This window comes from Mus caroli, chromosome 13 (genome assembly GCF_900094665.2).
Source record: "Mus caroli chromosome 13, CAROLI_EIJ_v1.1, whole genome shotgun sequence".
Classification (NCBI taxonomy): Eukaryota; Metazoa; Chordata; class Mammalia; order Rodentia; family Muridae; genus Mus; species Mus caroli.
In genome coordinates this window covers 19,335,589-19,351,253 of record NC_034582.1, presented here as the reverse complement: position 1 = coordinate 19,351,253, position 15,665 = coordinate 19,335,589, and the positions used below count along the sequence as shown (strand labels likewise).

Here is a 15,665-nt window from a genome sequence, read left to right as displayed (position 1 = left end):
GAAGAGAAGAGAAGAGAAGAGAAGAGAAGAGAAAAGAGAAAGGAGAAAATCAAGAGAGTTCTTCAGGCTATTGACAAAACTCTTTAGTAGTATTTTGTGATATATATCTTCTGTCTCTTTCCATAGTTCTTCCAAAATTAAGTACCTCTGTATGCAGTTAAGTTTCAAAACTGACACAAGCAGCTGAGTTATCTATTTAACATACCAAATCAGTCCTGGCCCCCTGGTCTTCTCAGCATCCCCAAGTCCCTACCTGTTACAGTGTATGGCTGCCATACCCTGCCCTTCACCCTGAACTCTCCAGCCCAGGGTCTGAGTTGCCCTTCCCTCCCCCCCTTCGAGGCTCTTCTGTGTATAATCCAGATTTTTTGGTTATTTGTCCCTCTTGTACCTTTGGCCTCCTGGCTGCTGTACGTGGTACCCCTGTCTCCCTTCCCCTCCCCCTCTCCCACATCACTCAGGGTCATGACCACTAAGGACTCTCCCAAATATGTCTGCCTCTGGCTATGCCTCCCTTTTATCTACAATAAACTTCCCCCTTCATCATACCTAGAAAGTTATGCCCTTTCACTTATCATATGTTTTGCTAGGCTCTGGGCTTACAGATTCATACATACTGATTTTTCAGGACTTTGTGGTGGAGACCGTTCAGGAAGTGAAGGCCTGACTAGAGTCAGAAGAAAGGCTGCTTTGGAGGGATTCATTTGTTTTGGTTGCAAACCGAAAAATAAATGTCTAAGTCAAGCAGCAAAGGACAGAGAATACCTTTTCAGAAAACATTCTCAGAAAAATCAGACACAAAAGTCCTGTGGAGAGAAAAAGCAAAATAGACTTCAGGACCCGAGAGGCCAGGAACACAAGGGTTAATAGGCACAGGTGGCTGCCAGGATAAGATTTACATTGAAAAATAAAAGATAATTGGAAGTCAAGTGCATGTCTGTAAACTCTAGAAATGGAGGCAGGGGGATAAGAGGTTTAAGACCAGCCTCAGCTACACAGACAGACTATCTCAAATAGTGTAATACGAGCACAACATTAAAACACCACAGTGGCCCCACAAGGTGCACAGTCACAACTTGTCTGGTAAATCAATCTTAATTTAAGCAAGCCTAATAAAGATACAGATTTCATTGAGCACAAGAAAAACTGGGTAGAGGTGACTAGCTTCACGTCTGTATCTTTATGACTTACACATCACAGACAGGCAGTCAGGTTTATTTTATAAACGTGTACTTCCTTGTTCACACACACACACAAAGGGGAAAACAGTTTACAGCAAATGAGCCTAACAACCTAACAGTCTCAACCGAAGTGATACCGTCGATCACTGGAGACAGAATTCACCCACAGAGGGACGGACGATGGGTGATGAACCAGCCTGACTCCATCTCAAGATGGAAGACATTTTGTCACAAGGTCAGACAAGTTCACTTCTGTTTGCTGCAAAAATCAAGTTGACTGTACTTTCATCTGTTTCACCCTATGGAGTTTGACTCAGTCCTTGAATATACCCTGATAACATAAGCTGTTCTACCACATAATTTTTAAAAGTTCAGCCAAGTTTGTACATAACCAAGTTTCTTTCAATGATTTTGTTTTCAATCCCTGCTTTAGCCCTGTCCGACAGAAAAAAAAAAAAAAAAAAAGTTTGCTTAACTTAACCAAAGAGTTTGGGTAACGATCTTTACTCTCTCGTTTGGTGGCATTAACAGGAGTAGAGGTTGAGTCCAATAGCCCAGGGCCCAGCAAACCAAAGTCCGCACCTCCTGGTGGGAAGGGTAGTGAGTAGGAAGTTCATTCTGCACTAGATGTTCCTAGGGAGCGTCGTTCTTGAAGGCAAGGGCTAACCAGCTCGACCAGGGTGCCCGATTTTCAATAATCACCACGCTCAAAGCCGTGCCACAGATAGGAGATCCATGTAGGAGGTGAGGTAACCGGAAAAGTCCGGCGTTGCTAGTGTATGTACCAAAGTCATGGGTTGAAGCACGCTGGGGACAACAGCCTGATGAGCTTCCTGGGGCCTTCAGGATCGTTCCTAGTTAGGATTTCTATCCCTGCAATGAAACACTATGCCTAAAAAGCAAGTTGGGGAGGAAAGGGTTTACACTTCCCCCCTGTAAGTCCACCATTAAAGGAAGTCAGGCGAGGAACTCAAACAGGGCAAGAACCTGCAGTCAGAACTTGATACAGACCACATGAAGGATGATGCTTACTGGCTTGGCACCTCCTACAATAGGCTGGCCCCTCCCCCATCAATCACTAACAAGAAAATGCCCTATGGCCGGGCAGTAGTGGCGCACGCCTTTGATCCCAGCATTCGGAGGCAGAGGCAGGCGGATTTCTGAGTTCGAAGCCAGCCTGGTCTACAGAGTTCCAGGACAGCCAGGGCTACACATAGAAACCCTGTCTCGAAAAAACAAAAAACAAAAAGAAAGAAAGAAAAAGAAAATCCCCTTCACCCTTGCCTACAAGCCTAATCTTATAGAGACATTTTTTTCAGTTGAGGTTTCCTCCTTTCAGATCACACTTAGCTTATTGTCAAGTTGAGATAAGACGAAACAGCACAGAGGATTTTCCTTTCCTTGCAGGCTTTTTGGTCCCCGCTCCTGATTGATGCTGCAGCCGGCTCCTAGGCCTTACCAGGTAACCCAGTTCGGTTGTCATTCTGATCTTGCAAACCACTCCATTTAGTGTTATTCTTGTTGTGTTCTCTCCAAACCTTCTTGTAAAAGAGTCGCAAAAGGTGGAACTCGCCCCCCACCTTTCAATGTCAGCAACCACCCAACAGCAAGACAGAACAGAAACTTCACTGAAAGCAGTGCTTTTTGCCTATATAGCCCTCAAAACAAGGAGCTAATTAAATATACATGTTATGTGACCTTGACCAAAAGGCTTGACCCCGACGTGATTTGAACACGCAACCTTCTGATCTGGAGTCAGACGCGCTACCGTTGCGCCACGAGGTCACAGCCGCAGCCTTTTTTCAGGCTATTTTAAGTATCCTGAATAACCTTTCTACCCGTGCTAAAATAAGTTTCAAAGTTTGATCCTTTATGTTCTCAAAATGTATAGCGTTATTAAGGCCTTGTGTGACAGAGTAAGGAATTCTGCCTATTTAACCTTAACTTCTAAACACTCCTGCTACTTTCATACAGTCTTCTCGTTTCCTAATTTTGTCTCATTTTCAGAAAAACAATAAATGAATGTAGTTTAGATTCCAAGCAAACAGGACCAAGAAACATCTCTTCTACTCCTAGAGCAGAGTTTTAGCTTTGCAGTGAGCCACATAACTGGCCTGCGAGTGCACCGACCCTTTTCTGCCTGGAGGGCCACTATTGGCCCGAAAGCCTTGCTGAAGGCCATGCTTCACCAGCCTCCTGGCAGTCGTAATGCCCACACTGGTCGCTCAGTTCACAGCAATGACACAAAAAAGATAATCCTGGATTCTGTGGGCCTCAGCTGTTACCCCAGAGTCAGCGGAACCGTGGATCTATTACTGCTGTTGTTACCAGGGGCAGGGGAGGGGAAGGGGTTCTAGGTTTTCTAATGGATTGTACTTCTAAGCAAAACTTGAGTTTGAGTGCCCAAGAGCCCATTATTTTGAGACAGGGTCTTGCGTCGAATTTGCAGCCCTCTTCCTGCCTTGGTGTGGCAAATGCTGGAATTGCATACATTACAGCTGAAGATTGAGAAAAGGGGCATCTTCCTGCTGTAGAATCCGAAGATGATCAAAAGTGTGTTTTGATCAAATGTCCAGGTGAGATGGAGGGAAGAGTTTGGGAGCTCCCCCTGCCCCAGCCCATTGCTTTATGTTGTGTATTCTTTGATTTCTTTATTTCTTTCTCGGTTTTCCATTTGTTTGTTTTAGGGAAGGCTTTTGGGTGGTCCAGCTTTGCCTCAAGCTTACAAAGTACCTGAAAATGACCTAAAAACTCCTAATCCTCTTGCCCGCAGCTCCAGACTGTTGGGATTCGAGGTCTGTGCCCTCCTGACAAAGATTCCCGAAAAGCGGGGAAAATCTGAGGAAACCTTTTGTTCCTTCTCAAATAAGCCTTCCAGAGCCACCTGCTTAGTCGCTTCCAGTTGACTCTAGGCAGCTCTGTCGGATGAGACAGGATAGCAGCTGACATAGACCCAATCACTTTTTCTTGCTCCTCAGACCATTAGTATTTTCAAACTCTATCCATCAAGTCAGATTGAGACTTGGTCTTCTCTCTCTGCAAGTTGAATTGAACTCTTAAAAGGAGTACCAGGCAAAACCAGGCTAGAATCGCATTCTAATGAAGAAAAGCCTTCAGTGTGAGGTTGATCTGGGCTACATAGTGAGTTCCAGGATATTCCAATCTACAGTGTGACACTCTGTGAGGGGCAGAAGGAAGGGGGGAAGACGGAGAGAGACACAACTTCTGACCTTCTAGGATGGGGAAAGACAAAGTAGTCGTCATATAGGGCTGCCAGGATGAATGCTGCAGGGTGCTGAATTTAAACACAGGAATTTCTTTTTGTTTGTTTTTTTAATTTTTAAAAACTATACTGATTGATATATTATATAATGTATATATACTATATATAATGTATATTGATATACACACAGTATATACTGAATATATACTATATATGTGTGTATGTATACACACACACACACACACACCACATTCTCCTTAAGGATTCTTTCCCTTGGCTTGCAGGCAATGAATGATCTTCTCTATGTGGTCTTCTTTTGTGGACCAGTGTTCTAACACTCTCTTCTTGTAAGAATGTAAGAATGACAGTCACGTTTTGACTTTTCACCTCTTTAAAGACATCGTCTTCTAGTACAGTGACATTCGGAAGATCTAGGTTTGGACACATGAATCTGAGGAATCTGTAGGGCACAGTAGAGCACCCGCAGGTCACCTCAGCCGAGCGAGGTGGGGGACACCTTATGAGTGTGGAACTACACGGTGGGAACAGAAGTGGCAGATGGTACCAGCCCGATTGCCTTCACCTTCATCTTAGCTTGAAGTCGAGTCTTATTGGGCCTAACAGGTCCTGTTGCTCCTCCATCGACCGTCCAGATTATAAAACTTCTGGTCTCTGTTCATGAATGTCTTTTTATACTTTTTCAATTGATGTCTCAGATCTATTTGGGTGGGTCTGTGGAGTGCACAAGGTAAATTCCTGACCTGGAAACTTCTGTGTGTACAGCAGTGGCTCCCCTCCTTTAAAGCCCTGCTGAAGCCCTTGCGCTTATATGGCCTTTTAGCCTTGCTTCCGATTGAACTATTTAAAAACAACTACAAAAACAACTATAATTGATGCATCATATTCCTATATTCAAGAGTTGCTGATTGGAACTCCATGATATTAAATTTAAACGTATTTCACTAATAAATTCGTGATAACATCAATCACTACCATAAAGCACAAAGAGAAAATGTTATTTTCCAATAATACACGAGCAGCAGCCCCTCCATGTGGGACCACGTGGCCTAATGGATAAGGCGTCTGACTTCGGATCAGAAGATTGAGGGTTCGAATCCCTTCGTGGTTGAGCTGAGATTTTTTTTTGTTGTTGTTGTTTTTTTTTTTTTTACTTTTGTTATCTTTGACAATAGGTTATCTGACAGTTGCTTCCTGATGTAAAGTTAGTACCGGGTAAACACAGAGAAGATTGAAAAAAGTCTGAATCAGAGCAGAATAGCAAGGCAAAAACTCCGGAAGACTTCTTCAAACTAAGAGACTGAAGTAGCCATTACAGTCAAACAATAAGAAGCAACTTGGACCAGATGCGGTTTATAAAAGCAGCTACCAATACTGTAATGCCAATACTGTATACAGACAGAGGCAGGAGCATCACCACATGTTAAAGATCGCACTGTCTCCACAAGGGGTTTCAGCAAGGACTGCGGAATGAAACATAGTCTCGGAGGGAGTTAGATAAGAAAAGGAAGGGGAGAGGTAAAAAGACTGATATTTTAAGTAAACATAAACAAGAACAAAACATTTACTAGATACCTTTAAAGAATTGTTGGGTGGATGGGTGGGTGGTGGGGGAGCACCCTCATAGAGACAGGGAGAGAGGAGATGCGATAGGGGGTTTCCGAAGGGAACCTGGAAAGGGGAAAACATTTGAAATGTAAATAAAGAAAATATCCAATTAAAAAAAATAAAAAGAATTGTTACATTGTCTTCAATTGGACAAGGGCACAGTGGCTGTATTAATATTTATTCATGTGATACATGTTTATATATTTAATCATACGTCCCCAAATTAATTTAATGTTATTCAGCAAAAAATTGAAAAAGTAGATGAAACTAATAAGCAGATACTTGTTGACTGTGGATGATGAATATACAAACAATTCCCCGTTTTCATTACATATTGAAAACATCATAATAGGAAGTTTGCTGAGTGGTGGTAGCTAGCCCAGACCTGTAATCCCAGTCCTCCGGCTGAGGCCGGAAGATTCCAAGTGGGAGGCCTGCCTGAGCTACAAAAGCCTGACTCAGTTGGTTTTTTTTCTGTTTGAATTTAAAAAGGAAGGTTGGAAGAAAGGAAGGAAGGAAGGAAGGAAGGAAGGAAGGAAGGAAGGAAGGAAGGAAGGAAGGAAAGAANACTTTCTCCTCTATAAGTTTCAGTGTCTATGGTTTTATGTGAAGTTCCTTGATCCACTTAGACTTGACCTTAGTACAAGGAGATAGGAATGGATCAATTCGGATTCTTCTACGTGATAACCACCAGTTGTGCCAGCACCATTTGTTGAAAATGCTGTCTTTCTTCCACTGGATGGTTTTATGCTAATTGTGTTTTAAGTGCAATTAAAATACATGAAGCCAGCCCAGCATGGTGACTCAATCCTGTAATGTCAGTCCTTGGGAGGTGGAGGCAGGAAGGCCCGGAGTTCAAGGTCTTTCTCTGTTACCTAAAGAATTTAAGCCATCCTGGGTTACATGAGACCATGACAAAAAAGAAAGAAGGAAGGAAGGAAGGAAGGAAGGAAGGAAGGAAGGAAGGAAGGAAGGAAGGAAGGAAGGAAGGAAGGAAGGAAGGGAGAGAAAGAAGGAAAAGAAAAGAAAAAGAAAGGAAAAGGAAAGGAAAGAAGCTACTTACAAAAAGAGCCCTAAGCTCTTGAACACAATGTGCACATTGGCTGTAAACAGAGCAAGTGTCAGGGGAAGAAAGACTTGTTTGCTGCAGGAGGAAGTGTTGCTGCACGTTTTTCTAGTCTGGCAAGTGTATGTCCGGGAGGACAGAAAACACTAGGAACCATTAAAATAAGCCTTCTAGAATCCCATCGAAATATTTTACGGGCAACACTATTGTTTGTTTCTTTATCTGGCTCTAAATATTTTAACACCAGAAAGAATACTTCTGAGTGAAGTTAGAAAAAAGTTTTGATGGTCAAATCCTTTTCATTATGAGGTAATCTGCTCTCCTAGAAGGAAAAGCAACAGTATGGTGGACATAATCCACCTTCCACAATGTCTCCAGTGTGATTTCTCATTGTTGTCTTTCAAAAAGCAATGTCTCATCTAGGCAGAGCTTCCTTCCACTGCTGCCACGGACCGCGAGGTTTGAGTTTAGAACACAGCTTCATTGCCCCCAGCTTGGCTCCATCCTACACAGCATTCAGAGCTGAGCTTAAATATAATTCATTCTGTGAATATTGATCAGACTCCCCATGAAAAATTCAGTTTAACAACAACAACAAAATTCAAATCAAATGTAGAATGGCCAGTTGTCTTCATGCACCTTGGGTTCTACAGTGACTGTAGGGAATGCATAAGACCTCTGTGGTTGGGATCTAGCGCATGTTTCTCAGCTACTGTAATACACAGCACATTTCATTTTAATCACGTCTGTTACTGTTTATACTAAAAAGCCTTGAGGGTTATGGCCGGGTTTTTTTTTTCTTTTCATTTTTTAATTCCTTTGTGATAGGACACCACTATGTAGCTTGTAACTTCTATGTAGCCAAGTCTAGTTCCCAATTCAGTCATCCCCCTGCCTTAGCCTCCCAGGCAGCTGAGATTATAGGTACATATCACCAGACCTGGGAGGATGGAGCATTTGGAGGTAGAAAGTGCTGCATTGGGGACAAACAAAAAAGAAATGACTAGGGCACCTAAATATTTCTAGAGCCTAGGACAGAGGGCCAGGGGAGGGGAGGGAGTAATTTTCATCCAACATGCAAACGTGTGCGGTGGTTTCTCAGTCTTGGATGAAGCACCGAAGTGCTTGTTTGCTCACAAATGCGTGCACAGGCATACCGACTGTACTGTGGCCAAGGTACTGAAATTTCAGAAAAGTGAAGTTTGTGGGGTTCTGTCCTGTCATTGGAAATGGTCTTTGTATTTCTAAACTATTATCTGAAAATATCAGATACTTCCTTCTATGAGAGAAGATCCCCTCATAATGAAAAGGATTCGACCATCAAAATATTTTCTAACTTCACTCTGAAACATTTTTAATGGTGTAAAAGTAGCTACAGCTAGACAAATAAACAAAAGATGGTCATGCCTGTAAAATATTTTGATGGAATTTTGAAATGCTGATTTTAATGGCAGCTAATGTTTATTAAAACTTTGCTATATTGCAAGTACTGGACTAACTGGTTGTACATGTGAATCTCTGAAGAACACCTCTCCTCTGTCAGACTCGAAATGTGTGACGACATTTAATGTTTCTGGGATGCGTGAGGATAAATATCATCACAAGTTTTGGCTTGTGATAAAGTTCCTAGAACGTACTGCTGATGTGTTTTCTAAAGAACCAAACAACGTTCTTTAATGTCCCACTTACATGTATGGAGTTAAACTTGATTGGTTTCTCTGATTCCATTGGTAGATCACGAATTCAACAAATCATTAAATCCTAAAACCAGAAGGGTAGACAATGTGTGTATACGTTAAGATGTAGAACACTGAACAGAGCTTACAGCACTTGTAGTCGTGGCCGAGTGGTTAAGGCGATGGACTAGAAATCCATTGGGGTCTCCCCGCGCAGGTTCGAATCCTGCCGACTACGATTGTGGGCTTTTGTGGTTTCCAACTGTACTTCAAAGTAATCAGTCCATCTCGGAGATTTTATAAATGACATCAATGACTTCTCCATTTCTCTAAATTAGATATAAACTTACTGGCTGGTATTCATTTAAAATAAAAAATAACTGCTATCTCATAATGAAGTTCCTGTTTAGTGTTTCACAGGTGTTTTTTAGTTTTTTTTTTTATGAATAAATTGTAAATTAAATTAAAGACATCAGTAAAACTTCAGCTCTAGTTTTGCACCTTTGAAATGAAATAAAAAGTATTTCCCAAGTGTAACCCTAAGACCTCAGCATAATACTGTCACTTCCTCTTTCTATATGTATGAAAACCTATAGGTGGGCCAGTGGCGCAATGGATAACGCGTCTGACTACGGATCAGAAGATTCCAGGTTCGACTCCTGGCTGGCTCGGAACTCTTTTGTTTTGTAGAAGTCTCAAGTTTCTCCTGTATTGAATTTCCGTATATTACTTTTATATATTTCACTTTATTGTTTTAAATTTTTCACCTTACACAAAATAAATATAGGCTAGAATTTATCTTTGCCACTCTTCATTCATACAAATCGGTTTTATGAAAGCACATCACTTACAGTACATGACTGTGACTCACACTCTCCTTAAGGTCTTCCCTTAATATCAAACCTCATCTACAGTAATAAATACTCTACTCTCAAGGCCTCTCTGCCATTTCCCAATTCTCTCTTTTATTGCTACTATTGCTATTTATATACCAGAGATGCACTCAAATACGTAGTTACCTAAAAAGAACTCTAGCAGAGGATGGTTTCGATCCATCGACCTCTGGGTTATGGGCCCAGCACGCTTCCGCTGCGCCACTCTGCTTGTACAGACAAAGCTCTTTAATTACCTTTTAATTTCTCTGTTCCGTTTTTGTTTTTGTTTTCTTTGGTTGGTTGGTTGGTTGGTTAGTTGGGTTGTTTGTTTGTTTGTTTAACTTTTCTAAGTTGCTACCTGGCATGTAATCTTTCCGAAATCTCCGTGGATCAAAAGCATTACAACTATTATAAATAGAAAAAAAAAAGGGGGGGGGGTGTCTGTAGAGATAGAGGACTCAGTAGTTAAGATTAACGGTTGTTCTTGCATAAAACCTGAGTACAATTCCCTGTACCCACACGGTGGCTCACAACCATCTACAATATATCTCCAGTTCCAGGGAACTCAACATCTTCTTTTGATTTCCTGGGCATGTGGTGCAATATACATACATGAAGGTATTCATACACAGAAAATAAATCTTAAAATAGAAAAAAAAAATAGCAGACAAGTAATGGGGCGTGATTGTGTACGCCTTTAATCCTCAGACCTCGAGAGGTCAGTTGGAGGCCAGCCTGGTCTACAAAGCGAGTTCCAGGACAGCCAGGTATACACACAGAAACCCTGTCTCAAAACAAAACGGAGCAAAACAAAACAAAAACCGAAAACAAACAAACAAGAATGGCTGCCTGCGGTATCTCATTTATAGCATCTGCTGATAGATCAAATTCCTGATTTTAAAAGTGGTCAGTACAAAGTGTGAAACCCAAACAGGAGCCACATTGCTGAAACCACACTGTCGGAAGTTGTTGCTGAAGTCTCCATACCATACGCGAGTACATTTCTGCTTCCTAAGCAGAATGTATCCTGCAAACTATATTTTCAACCTAAACTCAACTTGGACCCTTATGATGTGTGCCCACCCTTTTTTGCCTTGCTAAAGTTCTGTTAGCCAAATATGATTGCCCTTTTCCTTATGAAATGTGGATTCCCAGATCCCAGATATTTCTTGCTCCTAACATCAAGTTACCCCGACAGCTGCGTTCTATCACCACACTTATCTACACCACAGGCAGCCTTGAGCCCTAAGCCCCCCCCCACCCCCACTTCTGTTAGTTGCTAACAGCCAAACCTCCACAGCTGTTTTCTATCAACCCTAACCCTTCTCCACAAAAGGAACCTCAAAACCCAGTGAGAAGCTGCTGTCTGAAATCCCGACTTAGGGTTGAGGCAGCCGTCTGACCAGTCTAAATAACGCGTCCTTAATTAGACAGTCTTGGAAATGTTTCCCCCACCGCCTCAGGTCTAACAAACGTAATTCAAAGTCTTCTGAAGAAATAAACAGGCTGGTCTTCTGGTGGATCTGGTGGCATAGAGCAGTAAGTACTGCCACATTTGTGCACTTTTGTTTTTTAAATATAAAGATTTATTTAAGTCCGTGGAGAGGGTGGGGCACGGAATCTGTAGCTCACAAGTTTATTTCCAGAACTTGGCGACCTAATTGCGTTCAGGTCCCCTGCCTTTAGAAATAACTCCATTCGAGGTTTTGCGGAGGTGGAGATATCAGTGATCCTGTGACGCTGTGGTACGGAAAAGCTAACTTGAGGCAGGAATCTCATGAGCCCAGGGCACACATTCCGGCTGGTGTGATAGGCCTTAACCTAAGGGTCTACAAAGATTAGCGGCTGAGATAGAAGACGATGCAGGTATAGAACAATAGCATCTGGGGTTAAAACAGGAACAAGAGTGGGTACCGAAATTCAGAATGCTTGCAGTAAGTTACGAAATTATTTATGTGTACTTGCCTGTATTCTTTCTTTCTAATAATAATAAACTCCAGTCGGCTCTTCCTACAGCTCTTTTAAGAGTAGTACCAAACATAAAACACTGACCCCGACGTGATTTGAACACGCAACCTTCTGATCTGGAGTCAGACGCGCTACCGTTGCGCCACGAGGTCAGCCAAGAGGTCCTTGATAATTGCCATTTAACCAAATTCAAATCTATGTAATTAGCTTCTGCTATCCCACAGGGATGTATTAATTAATAATCTCGACAAGTATTTTCCTTCGTTCCTGTCCTTCAAAGGAGGCTAACAAAGGTGGGCTCTGACCTCTATACAGGAGACTGGTCCTTGTCTGATGTGGAACCGACGGTTATCAGATTCCGACCACCTTCCAGATCACATCACTGTACCAAACCCGGTACAACAATTATGTCTCCCTAAGTCAGGCGAGGAATCCTGACGGCCTAGGAAAGTTTCAGAAGCCGAGGATTTCTGTCCTCCAGATCTAAAATAAATAGTAACTTGATAACCACTTGATACTGTGAACAGAAGCCCACTGCTATAAAACAGTCACCTTTCTTGAAATAAAAATTAAATTTCACTTTTCAGATTGAAGAGAAAGAGGAGAGGAGAGGGGGAAGGGGAGAGGGAAGAAAAGAAAGCCCAGGATTCCTACTGGGAATTGTAAAGGGCTTTAAAATAATGTATTGAAAAAGCTTGTCTCTGATCCTGTGTAGGGGCTGAGTACATGATTGTATTTCCTTGTTATAATGAACCTCATCGTTCACTGGAGTAGTGGAAAGGAGTTGGAGAGTCAGGGATAAACAAGTTTTTCCACTGCCATCAAAGAGTAAAGTGGCAGTCTGTTGTCACATTTATGTTGTCATTGGTAGCTCACTCTCCACACAGTTCCCAAGCAGGAATAAGTATGCTGACAAGTGTTTAGCAGCCACTGTTGGGCAAAATCCACAATGCTGAAGTGCTTGCTAATTTCTGAGGGACAAATCCTCTCACCATAGCTGATTCAAGCTATACATATATTGATAAAGCCCTGTTCCCCTGTAGTAGCCTCTTTCTCTCAGCTGTTTGTCCATGGTGTTTCTCCTGGTTAGCTTCAGCTGTCCACTTGACACACCCCAAAGCTGAGAGAATTTCAATTAGGGAAGCCCTTTGATTAGCTTGGCCAGTGAATATGTCTGTGAAGCATTTCCTTGATTAATAATTGATATGTCCAACATGGGCCATGCCTGCCCTGGGTAGATGGCAGTCCTGGGTTGTATGAGAAATCAGGTTGAGCAATCCATGAAGAGCAAGCCAGGAAGCAGTTGTTTCTACCAAACTTCTCTTTCCTTTCCTGACTTCACATCCTGCCCAGATGTCTCTTCATGATGAATTACAATACTGTAAGCTGAAATAAACTTTTGTGTACTTAAGTTGCTTTTGACTGTGATGTTTGTCACAGCAATAGAAAAGCAAACTACAGCAATGTGCCTATCTCTTCTAATTAACCTCTTATCCTCAGTGTCCCTCTTGTACCCCAGACCTAAGAACCTAAGAACATTCATACATGTATAATATATAATATGTCATATAATATATTATATATTTCTGACCCGCTCTGGCCCTGCTTGCTCCAGCCCCAAGAACATTCGTTATAAATTTACTTGTGTCACCCAATATTGAGTTGGGAAGATATGTGCACAGCTGACTCCTATGAGCCAGTACAATCAGCCCCAGGCACCATCGAAGTCTTTTCTTGACATCAGTATCAATAAAAGAAATGGATGCTCTAAGGCACTGAGTTGTTTTGAACAAGCTATGTCCCCCATAGGCTTGGGTATTGTAATCTTTGGTTTCCAGTTGGTGACATTCATTAGGGAGGAGGTGCATCTACTCCGGAAGACATATGAGAAAGTATGTCACTGAGGAGAATGGACCTTGAAACGTCATTGCCTTACCCCACTTGCAGTTTTCTCTCTGTTCTGCGTTTGTGTTTAAAGTTGTGATCTCTCAGCTTCCTGTTGTATCTGCCTGATGATGTCATGCTGTCCTCACCATTATGGACTCTAATCCCCTGGAACCGTAAGCCAAAATAAACTCCTTCTTCGTAGGTAGGTAGCTTTAATAGCAGCAGAAAAATAAATAGCATGGGTACTGAATGTCAAGTGAACATTCAAGTGTCATTATACAATTATATCAAGTCTTCACCGTAAGTCTGTGAGGTCAGTTGAAACATAAATCTGGCCACAAGCAACTAAATATTGGGACAAATGGACGACGCATTTCTTTCCAATGTGAACAATCAGTAGAGAAGGCCATTATGTTCTCTGTACTAGACAAATGGAGACAAAACATCCCATAACTATGTCTATGACAGGGAAAGGGGGGAAAGAATAGTTCAAAATACAAATAAGAAATCACTCCCCAGCATCACTGGCACTGTGCATGTTTTCCAAGGACATCTCCAGGTCCATGACTTCCTCCTAAAAGCAGTTTCAGGGCTATCTAGACATTGCCTTGCCTCGCCTCCTGACCAACAGCAGTCTCAAGAGTCTGAATCCCTTCCACTCTCCCAAATCTAGATGTCCTGCCCTTCCACTAGTGAGTACTCTCCCCTGTCTCTCAAGTTGGATAAAGCTAGCTTTCTTTGGCCTCTGATGTATTTTTAGAGGTCTTTAGTAAATGTTCTTTAGCAAACAAGAGCAAATTGTCTCTGATAGAGCAGAAAGTTAAATGTTAAAATAAAAGGCCTGAGAGAACAGGTTAAGGGAAGATTCATACAGAAGATCACTTTCAAGAAGCAGATGGTCTGGGCTAAATTTGAAAGACATTGTCCAAGGAAGCAAAACTAACTGGCTGCTAGGATGGAGGACTCACAAGTGAGTACCACACAGATCAGTAGCAATGAAAGGCTGATATTGTCTCTGAAAAGGGATGTCCTAAGGATACTAAGATGCCTTCGGATCCAAGAGCTAGAGAGCTGTCCTGGCTTCTGTCTTTCTCCCACCTGCTAATCATTCCAGGCCTATCTGGAAGCCAAAGGATAAAGGAACCTGGGGAAGAAATTCTTTACGTTGTAGAGTAGAACAAGAGAAGGATGGAAGCCGGACGTGGTGGCGCACGGCTTTAATCCCAACACTCGGGAGGCAGAGGCAGGAGGATTTCTGAGTTCGAGGTCAGCCTGGTCTACAAAATGAGTTCCAGGACAGCCAGGGCTATACGGAGAAACCCTGTCTCGAAAAANAAAAAAAAAAAAAAAGAGAGAGAAGGATGGAGATGAACCTGACAATAGGAAAGAACTTGGTTCACATAATGACCCCCACTATAATTAAGGTGTTAAATGGTATTTTTGAATAATCTTCAATACTATAGTCTACCCCAAAGGACAAGTCTTTTCAATATGCCATTATAATGAGAAGAATATTAGTGAAACAGGTTAACTTGGGAATTATAAATACCAATATCATGGCAAGGTTTGTTTTGTTTCTTGAGATAAGTCTCACACTCTAGTCTAAGCTGGCCTTGAGTTCCAACTTGTAGCAATCCCCCTGCTCCTGCCTCCCAAGTGCTAGTATTATAGTATTATATGTGAACCACCACATAGACTAGCAAAGATTACCTTTGTTTGGGAAAAAAAATAGTATGTGTTTATGTGCAAATTTTACATTTTTCGAGAAAGGTCTCAGATGTCCAAAGCTGCTTGATCAGACAGAAGCATACTGTGGAAAAGCTGCACATAGCCTCTTATTTTTGCAGCATCCATAGCTATTTTATATTTCAAAAAGTTTGCCATGAATTATAATAATACTGTGCATGACAAATTACATGAAACTGTATAGTTCATATATACGGGGTTTTGTGTGTGTATGTGTGTGTGTGTGGTGTGTAGTGTGTGTGTGTAGTGTGTCTAGTGTGTTGTAGTGTGTGTAGTGTGTGTGTATAGTGGTATGTGTGTGTGTGGTGTGTGTATAGTGGTATGTGTGTGTGTAGTGTGTGTGTGTAGATGTCGAGCACAATCTCAGGTGTTATTCCTCAATCTGTCCGCCTTATTGTGGGGCAGAATCTGTCATTG

At 42.0% G+C, this 15,665-nt stretch overlaps 6 non-coding genes across 6 annotated transcripts; 3 read left to right on the top strand and 3 right to left on the bottom strand.

Moving 5' to 3' along the window:
• Window positions 1-2,894: 2,894 nt before the first annotated feature.
• Trnaw-cca lies at window positions 2,895-2,966 on the bottom strand. Its single transcript has one exon. It is a non-coding gene; the product is annotated as a tRNA-Trp (tRNA).
• A 2,494-nt stretch (window positions 2,967-5,460) lies between these two features.
• Trnar-ucg lies at window positions 5,461-5,533 on the top strand. The gene has a single exon. It is a non-coding gene; the product is annotated as a tRNA-Arg (tRNA).
• A 3,395-nt stretch (window positions 5,534-8,928) lies between these two features.
• On the top strand, window positions 8,929-9,010 carry Trnas-aga. Its single transcript has one exon. It is a non-coding gene; the product is annotated as a tRNA-Ser (tRNA).
• Window positions 9,011-9,370: 360 nt separating this feature from the next.
• Window positions 9,371-9,443, top strand: Trnar-acg. The gene has a single exon. It is a non-coding gene; the product is annotated as a tRNA-Arg (tRNA).
• A 361-nt stretch (window positions 9,444-9,804) lies between these two features.
• On the bottom strand, window positions 9,805-9,876 carry Trnam-cau. The gene has a single exon. It is a non-coding gene; the product is annotated as a tRNA-Met (tRNA).
• A 1,819-nt stretch (window positions 9,877-11,695) lies between these two features.
• On the bottom strand, window positions 11,696-11,767 carry Trnaw-cca. Its single transcript has one exon. It is a non-coding gene; the product is annotated as a tRNA-Trp (tRNA).
• Between the last annotated feature and the right edge of the window lie 3,898 nt (window positions 11,768-15,665).